Raw genomic sequence first — 17,234 nt, 5'->3', positions numbered from 1 at the left:
CACTCTTTAGGTATCTGGCTCCATCCTTTTCAATCCTACACCACATACTCTGCTCCAGCTATATTGCTCTACTTGCACAAATGATAGGATGCTCCATTCTCAATTTCTGTCTTTTCACTGGCTTCTTCTCTCCTTCTTCCCCTTGGCCTCCAGGTTCCTGGTTTGCTCCAAAACTCACCTTCTGCAAGAGGTCCACCCACTGTCCTTGCCTTCCAAGGTTACCTGTCATTTATAGTTATCCTTTCCACATTGTGACTTTCCCCTTTTGGAGATTTTTTAAGTGCTTTGACTCATCTTGCAGAATGGCTAGATTCTAGAATTGGATTCCAAATCACTCAGCTTCTGACCTTATCTACAGTGGAATCAGGTAGACTCACCTTCCTGAGGTCAAATTCAGCCTCAGACACTAACTGTGTGATCCTGGGCAAGTCATTAGCTCATTTTGCTTCAGTTTCCTCATCTGTAAAATGAGGTGGAGAAGAAAATGGCCAACTGCTATGGTATCTTTGCAAAGAAAACTCCAAATGGGGTCACAAAGAGTCAGACACTACTGAAAAAAAAATACTTTATCGGGTTTGTGATCTCATTGGTGTGGGTGATCTTTCCAGTGGGGCAGATTGCCACTCATCCATAAACTCTCAGTGCCTCAGTTTCTCCATCTATAAAATGGGAGGAAGAAGAGTGGAGACTAAGTTTAGATACGGTATCATGAAGTTTGTGGTCCAATAGTAATAAAGATGAAAACAGTTAGATGGCTCAGTGAACAAAGGAGTTAGGCCTGAAATCATAAAAGGCCTGAGTTCAAATCCAGCCTCAAACACTTTCTATCAAAGTGACCTTGAGCAAGTGACTTAACCCTGATTTGCCTTAATCTACGGGAGAAGGAAATAGCAAACCACTCCAGGGTCTTTGCCACAAAAACTCCAAAAATGGGTTTATGGAGAATGGGGACATGACTAAAAAAAAAAGGTCACAACCTCTAAATGTTTCAGACGTCCTAGGATGTATCTACAAAGATATGGACAATAGGGGCAGGTAGGTGGAGCAATGGATAGAGCCCTAGCCTTGAATTCAGGAAGACCTGAGTTCAAATGTGGTCTCAGACACTTGACACTTCCTAGTGTGTGACTCTGGGCAAGTCACTTAACCCCAGCCTCAGGGGAGAAAAAAAAAAAAAAAAAAAAGATATGGACAATAAACCAGATAGGCAGGGAGTGTAAGTATTATCTCTTATATTACCTGCCTATTGTCGGAATCAAATGAAATCAAGTGTTATTACCAGAAAGGCTTGTTATTACACAATATAAACTATAATTTGGGTTACATCCTTCTTTAAATTCATTGCTATCCACAAAAGGTTAAAAGGAGATTTGTTCCTCCTTTTTTTTTCTCATTTTAGTCTAGTACCCCTCCTTTCAAACTGACATTTCATGCCCAGAGGGATGTCACACCCAAAAGAATTAGTCTAATCTTTGGAACCAGACATACCATTGCCTTTCTCAAGAAAATCAAAACCCAGCTCCCCTTCTGGCCTGAGATCACCACTCACAGCACACAGTATACAATTTAGAGTGCTTTTTAGAGAGAAATCAATATTGTATTTGGAGGACTTTGAAGAAGTTAAATCCATAAATTGTTTCTACAGCAACCCCACCTGAGACCTCAGCCTTCAAGAACTGCCTTATCTCATTTCAAGGAATTCTGGGAACAAGAAATTCACTACTCAGAAAGTGTTTTAAGTGACCCAAAAATAGATTAAAGGACCATGATCACATGTCTGAGGAAGGCAGGAAGTTCATAAGCCTCTTTAGTTTCCAGAATAGTTTATAAACAGTCTGAGTACATTAATTTTCTTTTAACTCACTGCTTGTTTGTTTGTTTGTTTGTTTTTAACCAAAAACCAGTCTATAATAGTTAGAATATTCTGCCCCAGAAGGCCAGCAGGAATCTAGATTCCCCAGGATTTCAGAGCTAGAAGGGAATTTAGGTCATCAATAATCCCATTTTTTCACTAATAAGGAAATAAAAGCCTAAAAAAGAAAAGATATTTAAGGAATAGGCAGCAGAGAGAACCACAAGTAGTCTGTGTGAACAGACTGACTAAGTGTATGGGGGGCTTCAGGTGGAGACTAACCTCCCCCATCTATTAATGAATTTCATCATTTCAGCTTTCACAACATCACTCACAAATATCCCCTACAGAAAATACAGAAAAGTCTTCTCCATGGCTCACCTCTGGGAAAATTAAACATTAAGAGGTTTCTTATCTTTACTGTTTTATTTTTGGACTTTAGGCAATCTACTACTTGACTTTCGTAAACCAAACAAACACTGAGTTAAAAGAAAATTAATATACTCAGTTTATAAAAACTGTTCTGGAAACCAAAGAGTCTTATGAACTTATGAAGGGTGTTTCTGGAAGCCCTTACCCATGTTGTACTGTTCAACTTCTCTGCAGCCTTGGTTCTGAACACACATGTTTACTTGATACTGCACATGCACGAATGCTGCCAGCAACGTCCCAGCTCAAATTCAAGACACTGGGTCACATAAAAATTTCTCTGCTAAAAAGAAGTGGCCGTGGAAAAAGTTTACAAAGCTCCCGTGTGGACCGCTGCTAGATTCCCATGATTTGGTCTTCCATAGCTTGAGCGTTTAATGTTTTTCAGTAATAATACTTCTGGATTCTTTCAGCTCAGATATCTAATGACTTTTAATTTAGCATTGACAGAAGTCTTCTTCATTGACTCACTCAAAACCTCCTTGGTAAGAATTTGGAAAAGTATGAAATGAGCAGAATCAGGGAAACATTGTACATAGTAAAAACCATACTGCACAATGACTAACTATGAATAACTTAGCTCTTCTCAGCAGTGCAATGATACAAGACAATCCCAAAGGATTCATGATGGAAAATGCTATCATCTGTCTTAAGAGAAAGAAGTGATGTTGTCTGAATAGAGACTGAAACATAGTATTTTGTATTTTTTTGTGGTGGTGGTTTGTTTTTTCTTTTGGTCTGTATTTTCTTTCACAATATGATCAATATTGAAATATATTTTGCATGATTGCACATATATAACCTATATAAATATATATGTGCAATATATACATATATGTTATATATGTATATTATATATAACTTATGTAATTAGGTTATATATGTGCAATCATGCAAAATATATTTTAATATTGATCATGTTGTAAAAGAAAATACAGACCAAAAGAATCATATCAAATTATACGTCTTCTCAATGATAAAGAAGGGGAAGGAAGAAGAGCAAGAATTTGGAACTCAAAATTAGAAAAATAAATGTAAAGAATTGTTTTTACATATTATTAGAAAAGAATAAAATATTAATTCAATGGAAAAAGAAAAAAAAAAATGGAAATCTCCAGTCTTTAGGCTCTGTTCCCTAAGCTTGACTTTTTTTTTTTTTTTTTTTTTTTTTGGTTCGTAGTGATTAATCTCAGTTCACCCAGTTTCAGTCTATTAGGGTTTTCAGTGGATCAGCACTAGGTACAAAGCAGGTTTGTACCTTGTACTCTTAAGAGCAAGTTTGCTGTTTTTAGTGACCCCTTCAGAAACGATAGAGATATTGGAGATTCCAGTCCAAGGTGCACAGTGATTATTTCATGTCTGATGACTTTTCCCTTCACATTTCAGTGTTCCTGCCTTCTCTCCCCTCCTCAATGTTTCTGATCTGTTGAAGTCTCCCTGGGGCCCACTATTAAATTAGTGTGTATTCTCATGTCCTTTTCAAGTTATTTGCCCTCCCTCCCTCCCTGATGGGTATGCAGGCTGCTAAAAGGCAGGAATCCTGTCATATTTTCTAAATAAAGATAATGGCAGCTTATGTGCCAACATCTGTTTCAGATGATGATGAACTTATTAAAATCTACAAAGTCAAATTATAGGATCACAGATTTGGATTTAGATAGATTCAGAGCTAAAAGAAACTGTCTGGTCTACCTCCCCCTCCCCTCCACATACAAACACTTTACAGGTAAGGAAACTGAGGCCCAGAAGAGAACATCACACAGTTAGCAACTGACAGAATCAGTATTCAAACTCAAGTCTTAAAACTCTAAAATCATCACTCTTGTGCCATGCTGCTTTCTGGTTTTTCTCTATCAAACAGGATATTTATTCCTTAGATATTATCTCCTATTTAGTATTTCTACGTCTAGAATCTTCTACTCAAAGGTAAAATCATTTAATTTGTTAACCACTTAGTATATTTTTGCTTTTGGCTTCAGGGTTTGGAAACCAATTAGATCCACATGAGCAGGACCACATCCCCCATAAAATATCTGAAAAATACTGATCCAGGAGCTGTCATGGCCCTTAAGCACAGGTAGGACAACTGTTCCAATGGGTTAGGAAGCTTGATTATATCTCCTGGGGCCATCTATAAATTAACAAGCCATCTGAGAAAGAGGGCTTTCCCAAAAATTGGATCATATGGTTCCCCAGCTTGCCACTGAGGAAGAATTACCCCCAGGAAGGAGAAAGAAGGAGAAAGGCCTTCAGCTTTGACTGCATCTATTGCCCCTGACTTTGACCAGAGGATAATCTTCCATCTTCAAGAAGTCCATAAGATGATGGATTTCCCATTTTCTATCAGCGTTCTAAAGAGCATCTTCAGTCAGACTGGTAGCAATGTCTGCCAAGGATAGACTAATGAATCTACACTGAACTCTGCAAAGACTCTACGCCATATTGTACCTAGAGGAAATCAGTGATCCCCATAATCTCATCTATGTATTAGGAGCATGTGGTGATCAATTAAAGGCAGTGCTTCTTGTGGGGAAAATATTTTATTTCTGTTCTGGTCATTTTTTTTTAGTCCTATTTGTATCTGTGAACCCATTTAAGTTTTTCTTGGCAAAGAAGCTAGGGTGATTTGTTCTTTCCTTCTCCAGCTTATTTTACTGATGAGGAAACTGAGGCAAACTGGGTTAAAGGACTTGCTGAGGGTCACAAGGCTAATATGTGCCCAGATTTTAACTCAGGAAGATGCATCTTCTTGCTTCTACACCCAGCACTGTGTCCCTGCACCACTGCCCTAAATGCATTACTACTTATTAATATTGTTTGAACCTAGCTTTTTGGGGCCAGAAAATTGTCTACTTTGAAACTGTAAGTCATGCTGACCTCAGAGACCCTCCAGGAAAGCGGAGTGCTGGTTGTGGGTCTACCCAAACTATTTGTATTTTGGGTTGCCCTACCCAGGTCTTGGATCTGCCCAAGAGCTTGTGTTTTGGTTTCTCTAATAGCTTATGTTTTGACTTTGCCTCAATTTTATTGACTATTTATACCTACTAGTAATATCTACTAGTACCCACTGATATACATCCTCAAGCAAACTACTACCAGAAGGAATTCCTATATTGGTACCCTTATTATATTACATTTTATTATATTATTAGATATATAGTACTCAAGTATTATATACTGTAAACCTCATTGAGACTTTTTTCCAGCTATCTCCTTCACTGAACCAACTTAATAAAATTCTTCTTAAAAACCCTTTTAGTTTTGGGGATTTGTTCTCAACCAACAGAACCAAGGATAAAACGGATATATATATATATATATATTATGCTTATGGAAAACTTTTTGAGCATCCCACAAAGGGGAAAGAAGGACTTTTAAGAGCTGTAAAGTATCTTCTTTATTACAGAACTCTATATGTACTGGTGAAATGGTATGTCATGGACTCTGATGGAGAATGAAGGGTGGGAATAGATAGCCTTTTCTAAAAGCTACTTTAAATTGGTTGATTAAAATTATTTTCAACTGATAATCTTAGATGGAAAGCAAAATAATTTTTTATTATGATTTTTTAACTATAGGACTAGAAAATAATTCCCCTCCCCCTAAAAATGCCTTATGGTTATAAACAATTTTGGTGTATATGAAACCTAACTTTCTGGGGACCTAACTTATTAGTAGAGTATGTATATAGTCATTTGCATCCAGGTACCACAATTTTTTTAGGCATCCCCCAAACAATTCCCCAAACCTACTTTGTTTCTAGTACTTTGCTATAAACAAAACTGCTGCTATAGTTTTGTTGTATATGGGACCTTTCTTTTTTTATCATTAACCTTTTTTGTCATAAACCTATTTTATAATCTCTCTAAAGAATGTATGCTCTATGTCCTAATTAGGGAGAAATGTACTGATTCTTGACAGGGGAGTCATCTCAGTCTGCATGCAGTCAGATTATTAGCTCGTTAAAACAAGGATCACAACACCAGACTTGAGGAAAAGATAAAAGTGACATCATACTATGCAATTAGCCTGGCCCACACAGACAAGCCTTGACAATCTTTAGTCACAATGAGGAAATGAAAAGAAACCAGCTCAACTAGCATTTTATCTTGCCAGAGATCTGCCAGCAAAGGGCCACACTAATTTAGAAAACAAACTTATTTGAAAAACATTAAGGATAATTAAAGACTAAAAAAAAATATTGCTTCACAAAACAAAGAGAAGTGAAACATGAATCCACATAAAGCTGTTTGCGAGTGTTGCCTCAACTTGATCATCAGGAGGCTACTCATAGATGAAATGCGAAGGAGGACAAGGAAGAGAAGGGAAATGAAAGATTTGCCTCATTTCTCTCGTAGACCATTTTCATAGATGATGAGCCAAGGGAATGATTCCATTCCAAAAATGGAAAACAGATATGAACTGAAAAAGAAGTTATATAGGTGATAAAAAAGATTTTAGGATTGTCATGAAGGCCAGAAGAAAGCAGATTTGGAGAAGTGAAATTTGGAAGTTTATAAAGAGAAGTTGAAATACTCAAGCTGAAGAGAAAAAACTTGAAAAGGAGCTTTAAAGAAAAAGTTGAAATAATTTTTGTCAAAAAAAGAGTCAGATCCAAAGAGAAGAAGAAATAGAGGGGAAGAACTGAGGAGAAGATAAAACATTGTCAAATCTTAATTACATGTTCCCCAAAGATAGAAAATCCTCAGCTTACCAACTAGTTGTCTCAGTACCCCAGAAAAGGGAGTGCCCCAACCACTGCATTAGCACATCTTCAGGTTACCAATTAGTTGTCTTAGTACCCAAAAAAAGGGAGTCCCCAACCATTGCTTTTCTTTCTTTTCTGACCATCATTGAATGATCTCTCATCTGCAGGCAATTGTAAAGCCAAATCATCATTCCTTGGATGACAAACAACTGCTTATTCCTTAGAGGGTACCATTTCCTTCTCTTTGAGAAAAGATTCACACCTATTACTTTTCTCCAATATTTAGTGATCATTCTCTTTCTTTTGCTTGTTTTCTCTTCTAAGAAGAATGGTCTTTAGACTGGAAAGGATGAAACAAACAAGTGAAGATAAATGAGAGATGCAAGAAAATAGCTGGATGCTCTCACCAAGCCCAGATGGACTATATCCGGGTACAGAAAGAACCAAGAAATATAATTATTGAGCTTCTCTTAGTGATCATTGAAATCAGTCAGTCAGCCCATCAACCATCAGTGAGAATTTATTAGGCACCAACTGCATTCTGGGGACCATGCACTGAGCATAGGCAAATGAATCTGTGATCTCATAGCTTTCCCCCCTCCCAATTGTCTTCTTCCTGTATCTTTCTGGGTCCTGGTCTTCATTGTGTCAACCTGGTTCTAACTTGCTGTGCAACCTTGAAAAAGTCAGTCTTATCTGTTGCAGCTAGCCCAACGGATGGGCTAGGGAGGTTGGAAATAAGGATATATTGCTTATATATTTTAAAACAATATATTACTATGAAAAACATTGTTCTGTAACCAACCCTGGTTTCTGTTTTCTATGATCTAATTTTCTGAAACATGTTGTTAGTTTCTAGGACTCAATCTTACTTAAAGTTCACAATGCCCCAGTAATTGTGCTAGGACCTTGTGTTTTTTCATGATTTCAAGCTTAGATGCACTATTGATTAATCTTAGGAAGAGGGGAAATCCCAGTTATAGAAGTTTCTAACTTCCTGGGAATTCTCTACACTTACCTGTGCAGTTTTCTCATCTGTAACATGAGGTTACTGAGTTAAATGGTATTTTAGACAGCTTCCTATTCTACAGCTCTGTGGTTCGTGTTGTCTTCCTTTCCTGCTCAAGTATTTGTTGGGGAACAGATATATTTAAAACACACACACCAGTTATAATTGTTCTCCATTCTTATCTCCAGAGACTCTTCTGAGCTTCAGACATCTGACATCTCACTGGCACTCCAACATCATCATGGCCGACCTACATCCATTCCTCCTCCTGACTTGACTGATTCTGTTGGGGGTGCTGTCAATCTCCCAGTTTCCTGTTCTAATAAGTAACCACTTAATGTGGTCTTTGGTTGTTTTTTCTTCTTTATTTCTCTTAGTCAGCCAGTTAACCAAATCCTGAAATATGCTCTACAGCAGTCCTCACTTTAGCACTTACACAATGAAATACAAGCTCTCTCTGGATGATTGCAGAACAGTAAAGGAGAAAGGGCAGGGGAGGAGAGCCAGAAAGAAACCCATATGATCAGAAGAGCTTAGAAAACTACAGGATGAACTTAAAAGGAAAATCAGGCTATACAGAATTGAGCTCTACAACACTGTACACAGCAACAGCAAGATTATACGATGATCAGTTCTGATGGACGTGGATCTTTTCAACAGCGATATGTTCCAAGAGTCTTGTGATGGAGAGTGCCATCTGCATCCAAAGAGAGGACTGGGGGAACTGAGTGTGGATCATAACATAGTACTTTCATTTCTGTTATTTGTTTGCATTTTGTTTTCTTTCTCATTCTTTTCTTTTTGATTTTTCTTATGTAGCATGATAATTATGGAAAGATGTATAGAGAATTGCACATGTTTAACATATATGGGATTACTTGCTATCTAGGGGAGGGAGTGTGGGGGGAAGGAAGAAAGAAATGGAACACAAAGTTTTGCAAGGGTGAATGTTAAAAACTATGCATGTATTTTGAAAATAAAAAACTCTACTGCTTCATGGGCTTTCTTGTTTTTCTGTTCTACTCTACGATAATGTTCATTTTGTTTTATTTGATTTGTTTAATAGATCCCCTGATTAAGTGACACTTAGCAAGGCACAGTCCACACCCTTGACACTGTGCTGCAGAAACATTCTCTTTGGGAGCTTGCGTCAAACAAAGCCTGGGCTTAGCTGAAATTTTAAACAAAGGATTCCTTGAATGGCTCAGCAGACCAGGGATTGAACATTCCACTACTTCTCAAACATGACCAGTGAGTGATCCTGAATCCCAGCACATGACTAAGATCACGGGATCCCAATCCATCCTCCCAGTGTCTTGTGGATTCTCTTCAGAGTCAGCTTCCTTTCTTCCTGTGATTCAATAGGAAAAAACCCCAGATACAGCAAGAACAGTATTGTGTCTCAGACTTGAGGCACCCTCTTTTTATAGATGGACAGCCAAAGGTTGACAAGGCAGAATGATCTCCTCCAGGAAGGAAGGAAGGAAGCAAGGAAGAAAGAGAGAAGGGAAGGAAGGAAGGGAGAAAGAAAGAAAAAGGAAGAAAGGAAGAAAAGGAGAGGGAAAGAAAAGAAGGAAGAGAAAAAGAACAAAAGGAAGGAAGAGAGAAAGAAAAGAGAAAAGGAGGAATGGAAGAAAGGATGAGAGAAAGAGAGAAAAAAGAAAGAGAAAGGAAGGAAAAAAAGAAAGAAAAAAGAACAAAAAAGAAAGAGAAAGGAAAAAGAAAAAAGAAAAGGCAAGTGGCCCCCTAGTACCTATAGATATTACAAGATAATATCAAACCCCAGCTTCCTAGCTGTTACTCTTTATCATTTGACTCCAAGCAGAGCCCGTCAACTCTCTGTCCCTTACTGTCCTCATCCACAAAATGAGGAGACCAGCCAGATGATCTCTTTCCATCTTTCATTCCCAGGAGTTGGGTGTAGAAAGAGCCTTGGAATTCTATCTGGTCCCAAATTCCCATTTTTCAGATGAGGAAACAGGCACAGAGAGATGAGGCTGAAAAGAACCATCAGATTAGTTCTGGACAGAACCTCAGAAGTCATCAAGTGCATTCATCCCCTGAGTCCTGAGTCTCCTTCCTGCCATCAGTCCCTAAGCCCAGCTACCAGACATGTCCTGAATGCCAGCTAGGAACACTGTCCAAGTCTTGCTTTACCCTAGGGAAGAGTGAGCAGTGTGAGCAAAGTCACGGAGGCAGGAAAGAACAGTGTCTATTTAAGAAACTACAGGACTATGTGTCATCAATTTTGGCTAGATGAAATGATGACTTCACATTTCTATAGTCCTTTAAAAGACTGATGAATTGCTGTCTTCCCAACAACCCCTTAGGGAAAAGCCAAACTACAAATCCTGGCTTACGGATATAATTGACCTCATTATGCAGATGAAGAACTGTGAGGGATTTGGAGAGATGATGTACTTTGCCAGAGGTCTTACTAGTGTTGATTTCAGAACTGGTGTGAGAACCCAGTTTTTTGTTGTTGTTGTTGTTGTTTGTTTTGTTTTTGTTTTTTAAAATTTCAAATCCAATATTCCTTGCGTTTTTAATATGGGGAATCTTTAACATAAATAGCTTTTTGGCAATAACCTTATTACAATATTTTAAAAACAAACACCACTGTAAGGTCAGGCAATCTCAACAGTAAAATGATTCCACCCCTTGATGACTAAATGCACATTTATATTGTTCTTATAGAATAGGTTTCTATACAGTTGCTTTGCTAAAAGCAATTAAAAAATATTGGGACAGCTGTACCTGTATATAATGAAGGAGGAACACCAAAGAAATTGTCTATCAGCAGCAGTCCAAGAGTTCATGGTCAAAGACAGAAAAATAACCTCATATTGTACAGGGCTTCCCATGAAGGAACTGTCCAGTAGATGTTAAATATGATGAGAGACTTTCAACATCTTTATTTTGTAAGGGTCCTGAATAATTGGAAAAAACTAACTTAATGGTTAATTTCTAACTAACTTGCATACACAGCAGAAGAGATGAGTGCACTCACATTCACAGGAACACCCACAGAGACACACCCACATATATACACATATCCCAGCAGTGAAAGAGAAGTTATTTATCAGTTTTGGTTCTCCAAGTTACAAAAATAAGCTCACAGAGGCTGGGAGAGGCAATGGAAATATGATCACTCATCTTGGGAATGATTGGCCTTTCAGAAAGTTTCCCATTTTTGATTCTGACAACTTAATCCAAATCAAAGCCACATCTCCATAGAAACTGGGGTTGTGGGAGGAAAAGGGAATGTAAGACCAAGAAGACATCAATATCCCAGTTCCCCTTATACTAAGATGGAGAACTGACATTAGTTGCATTTCCTTTCCCAATTTCTCTTGTTCGTTTGTAAAGTCACCTCAGAAAGAGAAGGGTTTATAATTCTAATAAGATCATAATTTTAAAAAATAATAGCTTTTTATTTTCCAAAATACATACAAAGATAATTTTCAACACTCACCCTTGCAAACTTCATGTTCCAGTTTTTTCTGCCTCCCTCCCCCTTTCCTTCCCTTAGACATCAAGTAATCCAACATAGGTTAAACACGTGCAATTCTTCTAAACACATTTCCACATTTATCATGCTGCACAAGAAAAAACAGATCAATAAGGAAAAAAATGAGAAAGAAAAAAATCAAGCAAACAATAATAAAAGAAGTGAAAATACTATGTTGTGGTAGGATCATAAATTTAAAAATTGCCGAGAACTTGGGGGCCAGTAAGTTCAGCCCCTTCATTTTTCAGACGAGATAATTGAGTCTGAAAGCAGTTAATGCTCATGGGTATCATGGCTATTCATTTTTTTTTTTTTTTGAGGCAATTGGGGTTAAGTGGGTCATACAGCTAGTGTCTGCGGTCACATTTGAACTCAAGTCCTCCTGATTCCAGGGTTCTATACTCTGTACATATCCAGCCGCCCTGACATGGCTACTCTTAAAAGCGGTCCTAATGTCACCACTTTCTTAGCAATTTTGGTGATGATGAAAGGAGGTTTTGGTCATTGATCAGTTAACAAAAGGAGATCTACTTTGCCTGATAGTACAAAGATATACAGTGGGAGACAGAGACTTCACTTCTCTGACATGACACCCTCCTCGTCTCCATGAAGAAATACCTCTCTGGTCAGCAGGGTGATATGGTGCAGGATGTGGTCATACATGTAATCTTTGGAGGTTCACCAAATTGTTGGGACCCCAATTGCATGGGAGGAGTTCTTTTTATGTCCTTGGATAGCCAGAAAGCCATGTCAGGGAAGGAGGAACCAATCAGATCATGGGCTTTTTGTTGTCTTTTGGGGGAAATTACTCTCCATTTCAGAAAACTGAAAAAAAAAAAAAAAAAAAAAAAAGAAAAAAAACCGCAATTAATTCCTTTGTGGGAAACAGGAACCTTGCACCTACCACAACTACTAAGTAGCAAAGGCAGGATTTGAAATTGGGTCTTAGTGATTTTAGGTCAGACCATTTCCCACTGCACTGGGTTGTTCTTCAATCATGTCTGATTCTTCTTTGGGATCCCATTTGGGGAGATCTAGATTTGTGCCTCTGACACATCCTAATTGGGGTTTTCTTGGCAAAGATCCTGGAGTGGTTGGTCATTTCCTTCACCAGCTCCTTTTACAGATGAGAAACTGAGGCAAACAGGGATAAGTGACTTGTCCTAAAAGTGTCTGAGGTTAGATTTGAACTCATGAAGATGAATCTTCCTGAGTCCAGGCCAAGGGTTCTATATCCATCTTGCTGGCTAAATGAAGTTCAGAGTTCTAGATTGGTGCTTCTGATATATATTAATTGTGTGATATGGGGCAAGTCACTTAACGTCTTTAAAACTCAGTTTCCTCATCTGTAAAATAGGGTAATGATTTCTAAAAGTATCAACAACAAGGATTTTATAAGGTTCAAATGAGATAATGTCTGTAAAAACATTTTGCAAACTTTAAGGTGCTATTATATGGGATATCCCAAGTCTTAGTGTAGTTTTAAACTATTTAAGTTTAAATGTCAGTTAATGCTATAATTAAATTTAAGCTATGTATTTTTTGTTTTTGTTGCAAGGCATTTGGGGTTAAGTGATTTGTCCAGGGTAACATAACTAGTGTCATATGTTTGTGATTTTAAATGGTTTGTTATTAGTAGATTTTAAAAAATAATTTTTTGCCAATTTATTTTCAGTGTCCAGGTTTCAGTTTCTCTTTCAGCCACTTGTAATGTTCTTGAATTGTGAGGGTCTGGTTGCCTGCTCAATTATAATCCTTCTCTGGGAGGAGATCTGTAAAGTCTTTCCCTCTGTGTGAAGGTTTCTTGGGAGCTCTGAATCTCCTCCAACTCTTGCCCTTCCTCTAATCAGACTGGTCTCCTTTCAGCCTGCCTGGCGTCACAACTCTATCCCAGAGTCGATTCTCTCAGACCCAATGCTACCTTTCTTTTATCCTCCCAGAGAATGGGAGTGTAAGGACTCAATGGGGCGTAGAGAAATACTTCCACCAATGAACTTGCTCCTCTTAGAATTCCTAAGGTGTAAATTCCCTTTAAAGGCCCGAACCAAAGGTCTGAGCCAGAGAGCTGTCAAGTCAACCTGAGTTCTCACCTTGTCACTGTACAGACAACCTGAGTTCACCTTGTCACTGTCCAGACAACCTGAGTTCACCTTGTCACTGTCCAGACAACCTGAGTTCACCTTGTCACTGTCCAGACAACCTGAGTTCTCACCTTGTAATTGTCCAGACAACCTGAGTTTCACCTTGTCACTGTCCAGACAACCTGAGTTCTCACTTTGTCACTGTACAGACAACCTGAGTTCTCACCTTGTAATTGTCCAGACAACCTGAGTTCACCTTGTCACTGTACAGACAACCTGAGTTCACCTTGTCACTGTCCAGACAACCTGAGTTCTCACTTGGTAATCCTAACAGCCACCCAAGGACAGAAATCAGGTCTGATATAGTTATACAATAATAATAAAAATTGCATAGATTAGATAATCCTTCAGAACTTTCATACACCATTCCTCAGATATATATATGTATATAAATTATACATTACTGCATTATTATACATTTCTACCTTTCCTATATTCTACAGTTTAGCAAAATGACATTGTTGCTATTTCTTGTACATGATATACATGATATTCTATCTCCTACCTCCACACCTTTGTATTGGGAGTTCCTGATTCCTAGAATATTTTTTCTCTGTATGCCCATTTCTTTTTTCCCCCACTTAATATTTTTTATTCCCCCCCCATTACATATAAAGATATTTCTCTATATTCATTTTTGTAAGATTTAGAGTTCCAAATTTTTTTTCTCCCTCCTTCTTTTATCTTCCCCTCTCTAAGACAGCAAGTGATCTGATATAGGTTACATATGTACAATCTTTTAAACACATTTCCATATTTACCATGTTGTGCAAGAAAAATCAGAAGAAAAGGGAAAAAGTCACAAGAATGAAAAAGCAAACAAACAAAAAATTATTGTGCTTTGATCCATGTTCACTCTCCATAGTTTTCCCTCTGGATCCAAATAGCACTTCATCATCCCATTGCTGAGAAGAGCCAAGTCCATTCCAGTTGGAATCCCATAATCTTCTTGTTACCTGGTTCTACTCACTTCACCTAACATATGTTCACGTAAGTCTTTCCAGCTTTTCTGAAATCAACCTGTCAACCATTTCTTATAGAACAATAATATTCTATAACATTAACATACCACCTTTATTCAGCCATTCGCCCTTTGATGTGCATCCACTCAGTTTCCAGTTCCTTGCCAAAAACAGAACTGCTACAAACATTTCTGAACATGTGGGTCCCTTTCCCTTCTTTAAGATCTCTTTGGAATACAAACCCTGTAGAGACACTGCTGGATCAAAAGGTATGCACAATTTTACAGCCCTTTGGGCATAGTTCCAAATTATTCTCCATAATAGTTGGATCAGTTCTCAACTCCACCAACAATGTATCAGTGTCCCAGTTTTCCCACATCCCCTCCAACACTTATCATTATTTCTTCCTGTCATCTTGGTCAATCTGAGAGGTGTGAGGTGGTACTTCAAAGTTGTTTTTTGGTTATATATGAACATGAATGTTTTGTTTTGTTTTTTAATGTATATTTCATTATGAATCATGTTGAGAGAGAAAAATCATGAGAAAAAATAAAAAAGAAGAAAAAAGTGAGCACAGCATGTATTGATTTACATTCAGTCTCCATAGTTTTCTCTCTGTAAGCAAATAGCACTCCTATCCAAAATTTAATGGTATTGCCTTGGAACCACTGAGCAGAACCAAGTCTGTCACAGTTGATCATTACACAAACTTGCTGTTATTGTGTACAATGTATTCTTGGTTTTGCTTGTTTTGCATCAGTTCATGTAAATCTTTCTAGGCCTTTCTAAAATTAGATTGTTAATTATTTTTTATAGAACAACAATATCCCATTATTTTCATATACCATAACCATTCTCCAATTAATAGGCATCTACTCATTTTTCAAATCTTTGCTACCACAGAAAGAACTACTACAAACATTTTTGGAAATGTGGGTTCTCTTTTTTTAATGATTTCTTTGGGATAAAACCCAGTAATAGCACTGCTGGATCAAAGAGTATGAATAGTTTTATAATCCTTTGGGCATATTTCCAAATTGCTTTCCAGAATGGTTGGATCATTTCACAACTCCACCAGTAATGCATTAGTGTCCCAGTTTTCTGGGATATTAATCATTATCTCTTCCTGTCATCTTATCAATCTGAAAGGTATGTGGTGGTACCTCAGAGTTGTTTTAATTTGCATTTCTCTAATCAATAGTGATTGAAAGCATTTTTTCATATAACCATAGAGGGCTTTAACTTCTTCATCTAAAAATTGTCTAGAACTGGATACACTTTTAGTATAATCTGCATTATTAATATTTTCTTCAGTCTGAACAATCAGTAGAAAACAATCAAATCCTGATTTTAGTTTGCTGATTATCAAAATGCACATGCCATAGATGTTCAATAAATAGAACACCAGCTTTGGAGTTAGGAAGGCAAGTTCAAATTTGATCTCACTTAACTGTGTGACTCTGGACAAATCACTTAATCATGTTTGTCTCAGTTTCCTTATCTGTAAAATGAGTTGGAGAAGGAAATGACAAATCACTTTAATATTTTTGCCAAGAAAACTCCACCGTCAGGTATGACTGAAAAAATGACTAAACAATAACATATACTCCCAGGGAAATGAACAATTCAAGTCCATTTGAGCTGACTCCAGCACATTCTTCAATGGCCGAAAAGGCCTGTCTTCTTCACAGGAGAGTGACCATCTCCTGTCTCTGCCTTTGTATTTTCCCTCCAAGCCTGGAATGCATTTCCTCTTAGGCTTGTCCTGAAGATGAGGTGAGATAATATTTGTGAAGCACAGAAGTAGCACTGAGATAAATATGTCTGGGCTCGCTTCAGGCTCCTAATTGGCTCCTTTCTGCAAACAGGCTTACTCTGTGTCCAATGCATCTGCCTGGTAAGGTGACACACAGAAAACACAGACTAATCTTAGGGTTACTTCCACAGCACTTAGCCCATTTAATAAATGCTTGTTCCCTCCCTCCCTTCTGCTTTACAGAATCTTTCTCTTCCTTTAAGATGTAACTTAAGTTCTATTTTCTTTATGAAACCTTTCTTAATCCCTCCAATCACTCTCATCCTCCCACCCTCCTTTGGACTTATTTCCATTTATTCCCTCTATATTTATTCTATAGATTCATGTGTTCATTTGTTGTCTACATTGTTGGAAGGTGGGAATTTTTTCATTCATGATACTTATCCCTAGAGGCTGAAACAGTAGGTGCCTAATAAGCGCTTTCTAAAAAAAAAAAGTTCTTATTTTTTTAACTTTTTTATTGAATTAATTATAAAATAAGAAAAAAAAACACAGAATAGAATAAGGGCAGAAAATGAAATAAATATATTTAGGGTCAATTCAAAATATATAACAATACATTTCCATTTCAAAAAAGCATATATAATAATTGAAGAAATTGTATTCATCTGTATCCATCTTTTCTTTGCTTCTTTGTAGGTTATTCTTTTGTTCTCTTCTGGACACCTTTATTCTGTGTACTTAATTCTTTTTTTTTTTTTTTCTTTCAAACTTATCACCTCTTCTAAGCAGGCTACTATTAAGCACAAGTGTATTTATATATATTCATACCTACCTACACTTATACATTTATGTATATATACACA

General features: G+C 37.4%; 1 long non-coding RNA gene across 1 annotated transcript; it reads right to left on the bottom strand.

Annotated features, from left to right (window-relative positions):
* Positions 1 to 569: 569 nt before the first annotated feature.
* Positions 570 to 12,329, bottom strand: LOC141553833 (uncharacterized). Its single transcript, XR_012485672.1, has 3 exons — positions 12,128 to 12,329; positions 11,474 to 11,597; positions 570 to 659 (listed from the first exon to the last, which is right to left on the bottom strand). It is a non-coding gene; the product is annotated as an uncharacterized LOC141553833 (long non-coding RNA).
* Positions 12,330 to 17,234: the final 4,905 nt, after the last annotated feature.

This window comes from Sminthopsis crassicaudata, chromosome 2 (assembly GCF_048593235.1).
Source record: "Sminthopsis crassicaudata isolate SCR6 chromosome 2, ASM4859323v1, whole genome shotgun sequence".
In the NCBI taxonomy this organism is placed as follows: domain Eukaryota; kingdom Metazoa; phylum Chordata; class Mammalia; order Dasyuromorphia; family Dasyuridae; genus Sminthopsis; species Sminthopsis crassicaudata.
Note: the sequence above shows the minus strand (reverse complement) of the source record. Positions and strands in the feature narration are given on the sequence as shown.